The following is a 14,551-nucleotide window of genomic DNA, read 5'->3' on the forward strand; positions in this document are numbered from 1 at the left end:
CTACCCACTGGCTGTTATAATTTCTCTATCAGCTTCTGGGCAGGCAGGTATTTTAGCTCTGTCAGGATAATATGGATGTCCTCAAGAAAGAGGACTTGATGTCAGCCAAGGTTTTTCCAAGATGTTTTCAGCTCTTTCTGAACCCAGTTGTGCAAATCTTTGGCAGTGGTAAAATGTTTGCTGTGGATATGGATTGGAAAGCCACTTTCTGTTTCAGCTCTAACCCTCTCCTTTTAACTTCTCTTTTCTGGTTTCCTCATAAATAAGTCTTGTTTAATTATTTCAGGATTGATTCAAGTAATTTGATAGAACTGGGCACTAAAATATTTGTCTGGCTGCCCTGTTGCTTGAAAAATTGTCTCCAACAACATCCTTTCTACTGATAGCAGTTTTTCTTCCTCCTGACTTCTTAGCTAGTATTACATTATGCTTATTTCTTTACAAGAGGTACTTAAAACATTCTAGACATTTTGTGATTTAGCTAAACAAAGTAAGTCTACATAGCTTAAGGATTCAGGCTGCACCAGTGGCCTCATCTTTTTCTTTTCCACACAAATCAGCTTATTTCTTCCTAAATACTCCCAAAAGCATATTTAACTATGTCAAAGAACTCACTGCTTATAAAATACATCTCTCCAGATGGCTATATGGACAGGCAAAAAAAATAAAAGCAGTGTTGTTCACAGGTGCGAAGTGTGAAATTGTGGATGTCAGTACTATACAATCCCAGTGTAAGATGCTTTCTTAAAGGAGGTAGCAGTATTTCAGCTAAAAGCGGTGGTATAAAAGACACTAAAATCTGGTGGTCCAGTTCTGTGAAATCCAGAGGACTGGATTAGAGCTTCGTGATTAAGCTTTTTTTCCCCCTTATCAGAGATATCTTCTAGCGACAATAACTGATAAGCAAGCAACTAAACCAGTTGGAGAGTTATGAAGCAAGCCAGGAAATATGATGAAGGACAAACACATCACGGAACATATAGGATAGCTGGAAGACTGCAGGCGTGCTGGGGAAGTGGGACAAGAGGGATGACATTAACCATGTCAGACAACATTAAAGGACAACATTTCTCTGTGGAGGGCTGGGGAGACTGTGAAGGGGAGACAGCTAAAAGCAGCAGGCTGTAACAGAGCACTTAGAGCCTACGGACCTTTGAAAAAGAGAGTTAGATCCTGACACAAAACCAGCAAGACCCAGGGAACACCACGGCCATAAGGAATAACAGTACAGTCAGTTATTTCCCAGGATTTAGCAATGCAGAATGGCTTTTGTCCAGCAACAAATTTGATCCCATCTAGGAGGAATCCTGTATACTGTACATTTGTATGTGCTGCCTAGTTTCACAACTGCTGCTCTGGTTGCCCCACACCAACCAATTTCCTTCCCTATAACCATTCTCCCTGTCTCCTTACCTGTGAGATCTTGTGTCCCAATCACTGAACCACTAGATTTCAACAGGTTCTTCAGCTAACCAGCCCTGGTGCTACACCTACAGACCAGAGCTGGTTCTGCGTAAACCTCACTTTTCTAAAGTAGTATTGCAATGGTCTTTTTATCTTTGCTTTGCATTTAATTAGAGAGTCCTGTGTGCTAATGTTTTTATAGCAACAATCCCTTACAGCTGATTTGGATGGAGGCAGCTATTTTGGAGCACACCAGGGCAAAGCATTTTCCTTGTATTTCCTCAGTACTAGGTTGTTGTACACGAAAAACCTCAATTTTCTTACAGTTCTCAGTGTTCTAGTTTCTCAGTAAGGACCAAGAGCTGAGTTGGAAGGGATGGCATTCTGCTAGATGCCATGCAAACAACGTAATAGACAGTCTTGGCCTCAATATGTCTGTGATTCAGGCAAGACAGGCAAAAAGGGAGGGAAAGAGTTAAGACACACACCTCATGTCAATGCAATGATACTTCTTAAAAGTTAAAAGCCAAAACAGAAGAGAAAATTCACATTTCTGCTTTAAGACTTGCTAACTAGTCTTCTATGATTCCTTCTGGAAGTTTATAGAAAAAAACCCAGACCCTTCCAGAGGTATTCAAAGCACTTAGATTTTGTATTGTAGGAATCTGTATCTCCTTAGTGGATGTACCTGGAACCTCACAAAAGAAGCTGGCTCAAGTGTGAACCTCAGCTTGAGCAATGGGAATACCTCCTCCTTACCACACTACACTTTTTCATTTCAAATTTTCAGTGAAAAAAGCTGTGGGAAGGTTTTATTCCAGAATTTCAAAATTCTTGTCCTTTTGTAGTCATCTCCACAGGTAAAGCAGGCTTGCTAAATGTCTTCCTCAAAGATCATATAAAAAAATTGCACACATGCAGTCCCCTCATAGGTATTCAAAATTACATTACTGTGGGCCAACTTCTTAGCATCATCCCTACCTCTTCCTTGCTTACACGTAACAATGTGCAGCCCTCATTTTGGTTTGGGCCTCTGGACATCATAACAGCAGAAACAGGGACACAGCATTTGGTGAAAACAAACAGCAAGCAAGGACTGTATTCGTCTTCCAGCTGTGCTTAGTCTAGAACTGCTGCTTCCCCTTGTACTATCTGCAAACTGCTTTCCTGCATTCTGTTTCTAAAATGCAGTTGCCTGGCAGCTGCCTTCTACCACCTGATTATTAGATTTCTGGCATATATGGTTGTTAAAACGTATAAATAATTTGGGACCTGCTAACCTGCCACTCACTCTGGGGTCACTTTTCATTTTGAGTGACAACAGTTGCAATAATTTTTGCACTTTTTTTTTTTTCTGGAAAGTTTTCAAACACCAGTGAGTTGGCGAGCAGAAAATGATAGCTTTTTATCTGTAAAGAAGTATAAGCAAAAGTATGCAGAAAATAGCTCTAGGATGTCTACTACATTACTTACATTGTCCTCAGAGCAAGCTGTGAAAACCAGAATATATCAGTTGGAAAACAATCCAGAATAAAGGAATAGAGGTGAAAATGTAGACAAGCAATGTCATTACATTTTCTGAGGGGGCTGGGCTTTTATTTAGTAGGGCTAGATCTATTCAAAATTATCTACTAAAATCAGACATCCCAATAGTTTTGCTTTTTCCAGGTTTCTTTGCCCTGGTAGGCCATAGAGTTCATCAGTTCATTAGCTTTTTGTTGTTGTTGCTCTTGGGTTTTGGAGAGAAGGCTTAAAGTGCATTACTTGTGTTCTCCTCCTCAAAAGCAGAGAATCGTGAAGAGACCACACCTTCAGTGACTTAGTCTTTTGAAGGGGACAGTTATTAAGTGCACAGTGATGCAGACAGCCTCCTATATAATCATATAAAAATCCCAAATACAAGGTTTTACATAGTGTCCATTATTTCACAGTTGAAATAGGTGAGTACCCCTGGAAGACAGGATCTGCTGTTAAGTCAGCTGCGATGTATGACATGAGATGCCAGCAGCTAGAGGGAAAAATCCGCCTCAAGGTGTTTGACTCCTTGGCCAGAAATCTATTGTAGTGATGGCTTTTACAAATCCCCAGTGTAACTCATTTCAGCAAACCTCAGGAACCAATGCATAAACAGCGGTAGAATGTAGGTAAATATTGTTCATTTTCTATAAGTAGACTGAAGACAAAAAATGCAGGAGAGTGAGGCTGTACAATTGGAGCAGACATTGAGTAGGTCTGAGTGCATAACTGGCTGGAGGAAACGTGCAGAGAACCTTTTTAGTATCTCAGATAACTTTGAGAGTGCAGAGGGGTGAACTCTAAGGCTGTAATATTATTATTATATTCCTATATATTATTATTATACTCCAAATATATTATTACACTCTCTCTATATATAAAGTATTTGTTAGGCTGCGAATTACTGATTGGGCCATTTTAACAAAAGAAACTATATGATTCTCATTGATACACTGTAAGAATGCATAAACTGTTTGCATCTTGTTTTATATTTTCCTCTATCTGGTAGTTTTGTTTCACATTTCTGCTGCTAAATTTGACCCTGAAGTCACAAGTGATCTGTGTAGGCATATAGATTACAGCACATTCCTGGGGTCCTGTGATCATACCATAGAACAGGACTTGAAGGATGTCTTCCTTTTAATGCCACGCTGCCATGTTGTTTAGTATGTTATTTGGGTCTAATCTGTACAAAGCTGCTGTATGAAAGAAATTAGTTGAATCACAGATTTTAAATCCTGCCTTTCCAGTGATATGTTTCGTCTCACAGCTCACCACAGCTGCCTGAGGACAGAAATACTCTTTGTACTAGCAAAATGGGGTTGGCTTGTCCCAAGAGTTGCTGAACACCTGCATTCAGCAGGATCATCCTATGGAGATCCTAGGAGCATTTCGATGATACTCCGAACAGCTGAACCTGCTCCAAAAGAAGAAAATTGAGTCTGGTATCTCATGCCTGCTGAGCTGGAAGTCAGAGATGCCATAGTGACTCTAGGGGAAAAGAGCAAGATATGAACTTGGAAACATTGACTAACCTTTTTATCTTTGGTAAAATACAGATTTGTTTGCCCACACAGGACCACTTATGGCCAGCTACCACAGCGGCCATCCCTTGCATTGCCCCCATCATTAACTGCCTCCTTTGCTGCTGAGGTGTCTTTTTTCCCTTCTCCCCTTTTCTAAGTTGCATGAGAGATTCATCAAGTAAACAGGTATTTTAGGTAAAACACTTACTAAGAACTGGAAAAATCTTAAAGAAACAAATACATGTGTAAGAAAGGAACTAGTATAAATGCATACACATTGCTCATCAATGAAGTAATTAATTTATTTAACCAGTATGGAGTCAATTTTCTTCAGGCTTCTCTTTATAGAACAGTGCTGAAAACACCAGAAAAATGGTGCAAAGTGTGCCCTCATTTCCCCTTTCCTAAAAACACCCCATGTTACCAACACTTGTGAATAGGTATGAGGAGATGGACTCTCATTTTATCCCTTCAGAAGCACATACATGAACTTCTTGCCCCCCTCTGGTGCCTCAGAAAATATTTACATTGAGTGAAATGCCAGCAAGGTTTCAAACAGTGGGAGTAAGTGAACACTTCTGCCATAATGGTCTGCAGTGAAATAGCTGGTGATGTTGAACTTAAATTGCCAGCATTAGGCATACAGTTTCAGGCTATCTGTAGATTTTTCACAGTGGTGCTATTGATCTTGAGTTTGGGGCACTAGTAAATCACAAAAAATCGATGTGACAATCTGTGCAAAATGAAGTTGGTTTGGACAAACAGTTCTATGTTAGTATAAATGCGTCCACATTGCATATTTGGATTAAATGAGCTATATTTTTCAGAAACTTTGTGAAATGAGAACACTAATGTAGAAAATTTTTCAATGCAAAGTCCAAAACTGTGGACGGTAAAAGCTTTGAAGTTGACACATAGTTCTGTGGTGAGCTGTAAAGGCTACATGCCAAAGTGGTACCTTTTACAGGGTTTTGCTACACATGGACTATCAACCCCAGCACAATTTGTCTTCTGGCTTCTGCCATCCGTGTGGGCTAGGTGTGGGGTGCTGCAGGAGAGGACGGTTTCCACCTGCAGGACTCCTGAAAGGGCACTTGCTCAGGGGACAGATTGTGCAAACAGAGTAGTGGTGAAAAATTTTTGCTCATTCTGCCAGTCCTACAGGGAAAAGCCATGCCCGTCATTTGCACTGTGCTTTCCTCCACAATGCAGACTAAGCCCAGCCACCCAGGTTCGGGCAGGAGGTCATCAAGGGCCACTGGGATGGAGATGGTCCCTAGAGATGGACTGTGACTTTGGCCCTGCTAGGTCCTCTCAGCCCTACCTGTCCATGCTCTTAGAGCTCCTGCCTAATGTGCCCATGGGATAGAAGTCGCATAGGGCTTGCATCAGCATCTTGAAGGCAATGGTAGGCCTCTGGAGTTGATATCTCCAACTCCAGAGGCTGTGAAGATGCTATAGCTGACATTTGTATATTGAGGCTGCTATTAAGAACCATTTCTAGTTGGGCTTTGGTGTGGGTTAGCCACATAAACACACACAGACACACAAATACAGACACACCTCAGCCTTTAATCCACCTCGAGCCACTTTATACTACCCTGAGAGACTGCAAACCATGAGTACTGGAGGAGAGAAAGGGGTTTTCAACCTCCAGCATTCAAGCTGGGAGACAGCAGCATGAACGCTGAGGAAAACAGTGAGATTTTACAAGATGAAGAGACTAACTTTCGAATTGTTTGCCCTTTCTGTAGCTACTTTGTACTACTTCTGGTAGGCATAACTTTATCTGCACAGAAGAAATGTGTCCTTCCTTTTTTTCACAATAGCAGTTCATCCTTCCTTCTTCCTGATTTAGTTTCAGTATTAGACCTGGGGAAAAAGAAGAGACTCTGTTTTAAGTTGCCAATTGAAAATGAATCTACAAATGCAGAACAAACACAAACTGTGAGAGTAGGAGAGGAAAGAAGGAAAAAAGGACCTTAAAGAAGTACTGTGCAAAGAAAGTTGAAGTGCTGAATGGCAACATGCAAGAACAAAATAAAACAACCATTGTTTTAATGGTGCAGGAAATAAAAAGCAATAATAGAATTTAAGAAACTTTTAGTAGATCAGACTCCCATTAAAAAGCATTGCTGGCCAGAGCTCTGTAAGTCTGCAGCCAGAATAAGGTTATGCCCCTGCTGTAGGAGATCTGACAGCAGCACAGAGAAAGACCCATGCCAGCTGTACCCAGGCACTATTCACTGTGTTGCCATAGTCTTTTGAGCACCATCATGAGCTGCCCAGCCTACTGGAGAACCTGAGTGGTTACATGGAGATTGGTACCCCAGCTACTCTGTGACATATAATCAAGATACTGAAATTTAAGCTAAGCTGGGTGACAACACAGAACTCTGATAGCACATCCATGCAGCTGTATTGCCTTCACACACTTGTGAGCCGTTGTGTCACATGCAATAAAATTTTCCCTATATTCAGATGCAGTTTCTTCCAAATGAAAGGAACAAAAGCCTGACCTTGCAGATTTTTCCATTGGAAAAAGGCTTTTTATGAAAAATCAATTGAACTGAAAGGATTTTCCTTTGGACAAAAATTATCTAAATGGCTAACAAGATAGCTTGGTGGTACTTTTTTTATCTAGGAGAATGACAGTGGTCCAGGAAACTAAATGAGTGCTGGGGAACAGAGTACAAAAATATCTCAGAGAAACATTGGCTGAATTTCAGTGCTAATGTAAAAGAGTGCAAGACTGTTGAGCTCAGCTGAGTTGTAGTTCCTTATGAGAGCTGTAAATTTAGATTGTCTTTAGTGAGTGAAGCTGGTTCAACACATACAGCAACTTGTCCTTTATTTAATATAAGTGCAATAGGTTTGATTCATCCCAGAAGACATAAAATGGTGGGAGCAGCACTTTTGCTACTCTGGTATGAAATGCACTAGCAACTTCATTCTAGGAAGAGTATCAGTGTGGTATCATTCTTCTAGAAGATGGTTTCTTTACATTCCAGCATCTAGAAGCTGATCAGAAATATTCTATATAATCTACATTCCAGGTGCTCTGGATTACATCCTATTCCCCCTCACTTTGAGGTGTTTTAAGGTCCCCTTCTGTTCAGTAGGAGGGCTTTTCGTACAATGATGCATATGCTTCATCAGCTCTTTTAGCAAAAGTTGTTTCTAACAAAGTTCTGGGTGCAATTATGACTAATGCAAGGAAGCCTGATTACTCCTATTTGCTCACAAAAACAATTTGACTGGATAGGAATGTATTGGGGATGGCCGAGGACAGCAAGGAAATCCTATGTGTGCCAGTACTGTAAAGAAATAATATGATTGTGTCTGTTCTGTCTTTATATTTCAGAGGTTTGAGGGAAACTGTGACATCTGGTTTTGAGTGGGTATTTTTTGCCAAGATGCATTTGAGACACTTGTCCAAAAAGGCTACTGTTCATGAAGTCATTTTGGTCCAGCAGATGTAAATATGCTTGGCATGGTAGCAGCTGACTCAACAGCAGCTAAAGAAAACGCATAAACTCTCTGAATATGCTGCTTAGCATTCCTCCCATCCTACCTGTGTCTGAGACAGGCACTGCCAGAGAGCATGGCAGCTGAAATTTTCCTGTCACATCCTAAATTCTTCTCAAATGCAGTGTTAAGTAAGTCCTTCATTTTTAGAGTCCCTCATTTCTTCCATGTTTTGCTTCATTCCATGTCTAGGCAGTGCTACCAGCCAAATGTAGATAACCTAAGACCTCATTTTGGAAAGCAAATGTCACTACCAACCAAGGAGGTGCCTTGTCTTCTTGGAGTCAGGGATATAGCCTGAGAAAAGGGCCCTTCCCCCTTACATAAACCCGTGCTTAGGTCCACATGTAATCTATTCCTGCATTTCAAGTGAAATAACAGAAACCGCAAGCACAGTGATAAATTTCTACACTATCATGGGATTGTATGGTTGAGTCCCATTTTGGTGAAACCCCTTGCAAAAAAATGAGACTCAGATGAACAGAAGCCAAAGAGACTGAGTCCCACAAACAGGTTTCTGCTTTCATGTAGTAGTTAGTTTAACTAGAAATATGTATTTCAGTACAAAGCAGACTTCCCTTCAGTTTCCACATTATCTTTAAAGCCTCTGGCTCAAGGGAGCTTCCTGTATTTTAAATGAAGGTCTGGATTGTGCCCCGCCATTTTTGCTCTACTCAGTGGCAGTGCTGCTCTCCACTGAGTCCCCTGCCCTGCAACTCAGCAGGTGCTTCTTGAGTGGCCACCATCCTTCAGATCCCAGTCTGATCTCACAGCCATACACATCAAGACCTGGTCTTGTAAAGGAAGCTCCATTGAATCTGACTTCTAGCACATCAGGTTTTGAAACAGTGGCATCTTAGCAACAGAGATTAACAGAAAGCAAATGATCATCACCACATTTTGTTTGCGGAGTGGTTTAGCTGTGCTGGATGTAAAACTAACTCAAAAATTCCTGAGGTGTGTTTCTTTTCAATAACTCCTCTTGAAAGAAGCTTTTGCTGCAACGCCCATAAATTTCAAAAAGCAGGTGAACCCATACTGGGCCCAGTCTGATTTTCAGAAATTAGATGGGTCACACTATTACTACTGTCAGGAAGAGCTGACAGAGGCAGGGTGTGCTGTCCCTTCCCAGCAAGATCATCACCACAGAGCTGGGCTCTGAGGATACCATAACCTCATCAGTGCTGAGTTTACAGCTGCTGCTTGGCTTGCCTCATTTGTGACTGGGAGGCAGCTGAAAGATGGCATTTATTAGTCCAGAAGTGGCACCACAGTGAAACAGCCATATTGCTTTTGAGACCCATGCCTCTCTTTCTTCATTACCCTTACACTGTGCTGTTGGGGCATGATGGCTCTCATCAGTATTAGGTCAGGGAGCTTTACACATTATATTATTGCGTAGCATAACCCTGTCCTCGGGCCTTTTGGGGAGTCAATCCTCCACCTCTGTAGGAATTCCCTACAGGTGACAAAAGCAGTTCTACGTTCTGCAGGCTATCCAGGAATTGCCTCTTTCTTGAGGCAATGCAGACACTTCAGAGCAATGCTAGATGAGATAGCTCTGGTGAAAACAGCTAACACGGGTGGTTGCTTCTTCCTGTTCCTAACACAGCCAGTTTCTCTGGCAAATACACCCTGTTTCTCGCCATTCATTCTGGCACTTCATGTGTGTCCAAAACTGCCAAAATGGACTGAGATTCCTAAAACCAAAGTGCTGCATCCTTTCCTACGTCTACACTCAAAGCAAACAGAAACACTTTTTTAACAAATTTACTTTGTGCCACCATTATGGCCAGTCAGTTTTTTCTTTTCCCTTTGGACATGGCTTTTTCATAGGCAGAAGGGTCTGGGGTATCGTGCCAGAACCCTACAGCATAGCTATGGGTATGCTATTTCCATTTTCCAAGCTGGGAAGCCTCCTGACAGCACAAAGCTATAACCACATGTCCCCCATAGAGTGGAATAGATAAGAGCTGTGCAAACAATGTCATCTACCATAAGAATATTGCTGTGATTTATGGTCTGCTTGTCAACCTGTATTTACTTCTTTGAAGATCTTCACTTTCAAAGTTCTGTTTTGGAAAAATGGGGTGGGGAAGAAATGTGCTCATGAAAAGTCTGTTAAAAACTGCAGCTCAGACCAGTGAAGGCAGGTAAATACCCAGCCAAGCCAGGCTGTCAAGGCCTGATGCTTCAGATCAGTTGTACACAGGATGTCAAGGTCAATTTTGCACAAACAGACAAACTGGGAGGATAGGGCATTTATAATCCTCAATAGGTACCAGGTTACGTGAAAATCAAATCTGGGCTGTAAATTCACTATCTGGAAAATAACAGAGCAGAAACAGGAGAGGACATTGCCTTCAGGATTACACTGAAAACTGCATGTAAAATCACACGTAATGGATGGCATAGAGATGTGGGGTGGGACGGTCAAGCTCTACTTTGCAATCATTTTTGGGAAACTGACCCAGCTACTCCATTTCAAGCCAGAGTTTGGGCCAGTGCAACCTGCTCCCAATAGGATTAATTGTTTTCTCTTTGTGAATAAAAATGTTCTGTAATAAACATACCTGTTCTTGGAAGGACCCATACCCCAGTGGTGAAAATAAGCACAGAGGTACTATTTCACAAGAGGCCTTTTGGAGAGGAAAAGAACAACAAACTCCTACAGAGTAGGCAAGAACTCAACCTCTCAAGTAACCTTTTCTTCACGCTGCCCTTGTTAGTGTCTCTAGCATTCTCTCTGTGCAAAACATAGTGAAAAGGCAGTACTGTACCAGTCTGAAACCATTTTTTATCTCTTTCAATCTGTGTTCTTGTTTTAAGCATCAGGATAAAAAAAAAGAAATTACATTCTCCTTAATGCTGCCTGCTCTCTAGCCCTTGACAAGGTTCATCACTCAGCATCAGCTGAACTGAAGTTCAGGAGTAATCAAGTTTGGCATGGCACTGAGGTTACATGACATTGGGAAATGAAGGACAAGAAGGAAGAACAATGAAGGAAATGAAGGACAAGGCTGAAGACTTTGCTTTTGCTTTGCATGGATAAAAGCTTTTCAGCATGTTTTCTTTCTGTCCTCAAAACAAGCCATATGGGAGACTGCACATCCACCATGTATAGACATGCTGCTGCATTCATGCTGGCAGGTCAAAGAAGGCTAGAGCTTTCTCTGCCCTTGCTAGCTCTGGACCTGTAAGCACAGGGAAACAAGGTCTAAAGACACCAGAGATGACTGGACATGAACCGGTTCAGCTCTGAAGGTGACCTAACCTGGTGCTAATCCAGCTCAGCAAGTAAGTCGTGCTGACAGTAACATTTTAGTCAATCAGATGCAATTCTGGACTATAGGAGCTAGAATGCTCTCAAAACTAACCATCAGGACGAGCTTTTTACTGTACAAGTAACTCTGAAGTTCAGCAAAATTTCAGCCAGCAAGCTTAGTGGAATGGATAGGCTCATAAACAGAAAAGAGTCTTTAACCCCATGGGTGACAGAGACCAGTTGAACATGATCAAGTGTTGACAAAACAAGAAAAATAACATCACATCATAGAAAAAAAAAAATTCTGAAAAATGTATCTGATATTTGGATACACATCTGTGAATTGAGATAAGGATTAACCTGAGGTGAACTCCTGAGTAAAGTTTCTATAAGAAAGGAGGCTACTGTGTTTTGACCCTTGAGTGGCCTGCAAGAAAAAATGTATTTTACAAGACTTGAACAAGGAACTTGACAGCATTTCCTTACATAGTGTTTAATAAACTAAGCTTGTAATGGAGGTGATGGAAGTTGCGGAATTGATAAGACTAAGAAGCATGTGTCGTTCTTGTACGTGCTTTAGAAAGTGTTCAGGCAGTGTCAGACAATGAGGCCATATTAATAGGGCAGTGTGCAGGGTACAGAAAAGATTTTAGCACAGGGCTTCATTTGTGTTTCAGTTTTAAGTCTACCTTATTGTCAGCCTTCTCCAGTTAAATAAAGATTCAGAAAGAGACACCTTAGATTTAGTCAGAGAAGTTTTCCACTCTTTACCATTCCTTCTGCTTTGACCATGAAATATTTCTTCCATATTCAGCATAATAATGTCTTTCTTTTAAATATGTTCTGCCTCCCCCCAAAAAAGAGAAAGAAAGTACTTGCTCTATCATCACAAAGCAAGCAATATTCACATATCAAAACCAAAGAGCGTGATCATTTTATGAAATGGGTTATTTGGCCAAACAAACTGCAATTGCCAGAGATGGGATTTAGTGGTACAAAAGGAGCCCATCCAAATTGATTTTAAGGTTTTCATAAATTTCAGCTGCCATAAATCTTCACTGCTGTCAGTAAGAAAACTTTGATCTATATTGACTGCATTTTTCATATAAAAACTGTTGAAGAAATATCCAGAAACATCTTTTTTTTCCTTCTTTTTATAGAGCTAGTATATGAGAGGAACTGAGACTTTCTGGCAGCATTATCTGTAAAAGAGGTGAAAAGAAGTCCCTATTCAACAAAGATCAGGAAGTCAGCTTTATTTTACTCTTATACCAACATATATTAACACTGATTCTATTGCAGCTAACAAAGTATTATCTCCATAGAAGGTATACAGAAGGGAGACAAGCAGACCCACTATTCAGGCTTTAATGAAACCTCAACAAAGGCTATACAGGGGAGAAAGCTGTGATGCAACACTTCAGAGGAGTGGTAAAAGGTATATCCTGGCATCATCATGTAAGGCTGAACCAGATAGATTGTTAGATTACTATGGTTTTTTAATATGGTATTATGCTATCACCTCTATTAATTGTTTTACTCTACATTTATCCTCTTAAATCCTCCCACAGATGAAGGGAGCAATCACAAAGGCCAGCTTTTGCCAACATGTCGTGGTTTGAGACAACCAACCAGCAACAAAGCACCACGCAGCCGCTCGCTCACCTATACCCAGTCCCCGGAGTGACAGGGAGGAGAAAATACAACCAAAATGCTCCAGGGTTGAGATGAAGGACAGGGAGGGCTCACTCACCAGTTATGGTCATGGACAAAAGACAGACTCGACTTGGGGATAACAACATCAATTTAATAAACAACCACCACCATCAAGGAGAATGAGAAATACAACTAGGTCTTAAAACAAACACACCTTCCCCCCACCACTCTGGGTTCGGCTCTGCCCCGTCTTCCCCCCCAGCAGCGCAGGGGGGGCAGGGAATGGGGGTTACAGTCCGTCCGGCACAAGATGTCTCCGCTGCTCCTTCCTCCTCGGGCAGAGGGGCCCTCGCAGCCCTCCCCTGCCCCACCGCGGGGTCCCTCTCCCGGCAGACAGCCCTCCACCCACTGCTCCAACGGGAGTCCTTCCCGCGGGGCCGCAGCTCCCCAGAACCCCCCAGCGCCGGTCCCTCCCGGGGCTGCCGCCCTCCCACCGACGGGCGGCTCCAGCGCGGGCTGCCTCGGAGTCACGGCTGCTTCGGGCCCGGTCCCTGCTCCTCCGGCCCGGGGCCCTCCGCGGGCTGCAGGCCAACCTCTGGGCCACCGCTGATCTCCAGGGGCTGCAGGGGCTCAGCCGCCACCCCACCATGGGCCGCAGGGGAACCTCTGCTCCGGCACACCTCCTCCTCTCCTTCCTCACTGACCTGGGTGTCCGCAGGGCTGTTTCTCTCCCATACCCCTCCTCTCCCCCACTCACCAACACAGACAGACAAACAAAGAACTCTCTCAACACGTTCTTTCGCTCCTAAATACTTATTTGCAGAGGCGCCTGTAATAAAGAATGGCTACCTAGCCTTTAGAAAACTAACTTTTAGAAAAGAACTGCTGACCAGCCTTTAGAGATAGGAAGGAAGGCCAATTTGTACTAACGCTTATGCATATATCCATTGCTGACTAACTAACACTTTAAAGATAAAAATGAAGCAGAATCCGCCAAGCGAAGGACACCAGGTGGAATCCTCCAGTCAGACCGTGGGGCTCAAGGAACACAAAGGACTGGGCAGGAGGGATAGGGAGGAAAGCTAGCAGGAGCTGCTTCTGTGAGTTAGAAAAGACCCAGGATGGTCTCCACAGGACAAGTTCAAAAGTTCAACCGTGAGGAAGACTCAGACCTTCATCCCCAACGACCACCAAGGACCCCCGACAGAGGTGTAACTTGGGCGGACTGAGGCAGGACTATGGGAGGAACTTATGTTAATGAATTCCTGGAAATAGTTAGAATAACTCAACCTTTTCTCGGAAATGTAATGAATAAACATGAAAGCTGTAAATATAAGGCAAGAATCCTAATGCTTGGATGCACAGGTATGGAAGAAGCTATCACCTGTGCTGCCCGGCGCCGCACTAAAGAATACCTGCTTAATAACACTTAGTTGTTATTGAGTTTTCTCGGATTCATGCCGATTGGCCTGGCCTTGGCCAGAGGCGTGTCTGAAATTGGAGGTGGGGGAGCTTCTCGTAGCTTCTTACAGGAGCCACTTCTGTAGCCCCCTCTCCCACTACCAAAACCCCACCAGACACCAAACCACCACACAAGGGAAGCTCTTTCCCTCTACAGAGGCAATGAAGAGCACAGTCTGCTCTGCATGGAGGGTGG

This window comes from Leptosomus discolor, chromosome 1 (genome assembly GCF_034619465.1).
Source record: "Leptosomus discolor isolate bLepDis1 chromosome 1, bLepDis1.hap2, whole genome shotgun sequence".
Taxonomy (NCBI): Eukaryota; Metazoa; Chordata; class Aves; order Leptosomiformes; family Leptosomidae; genus Leptosomus; species Leptosomus discolor.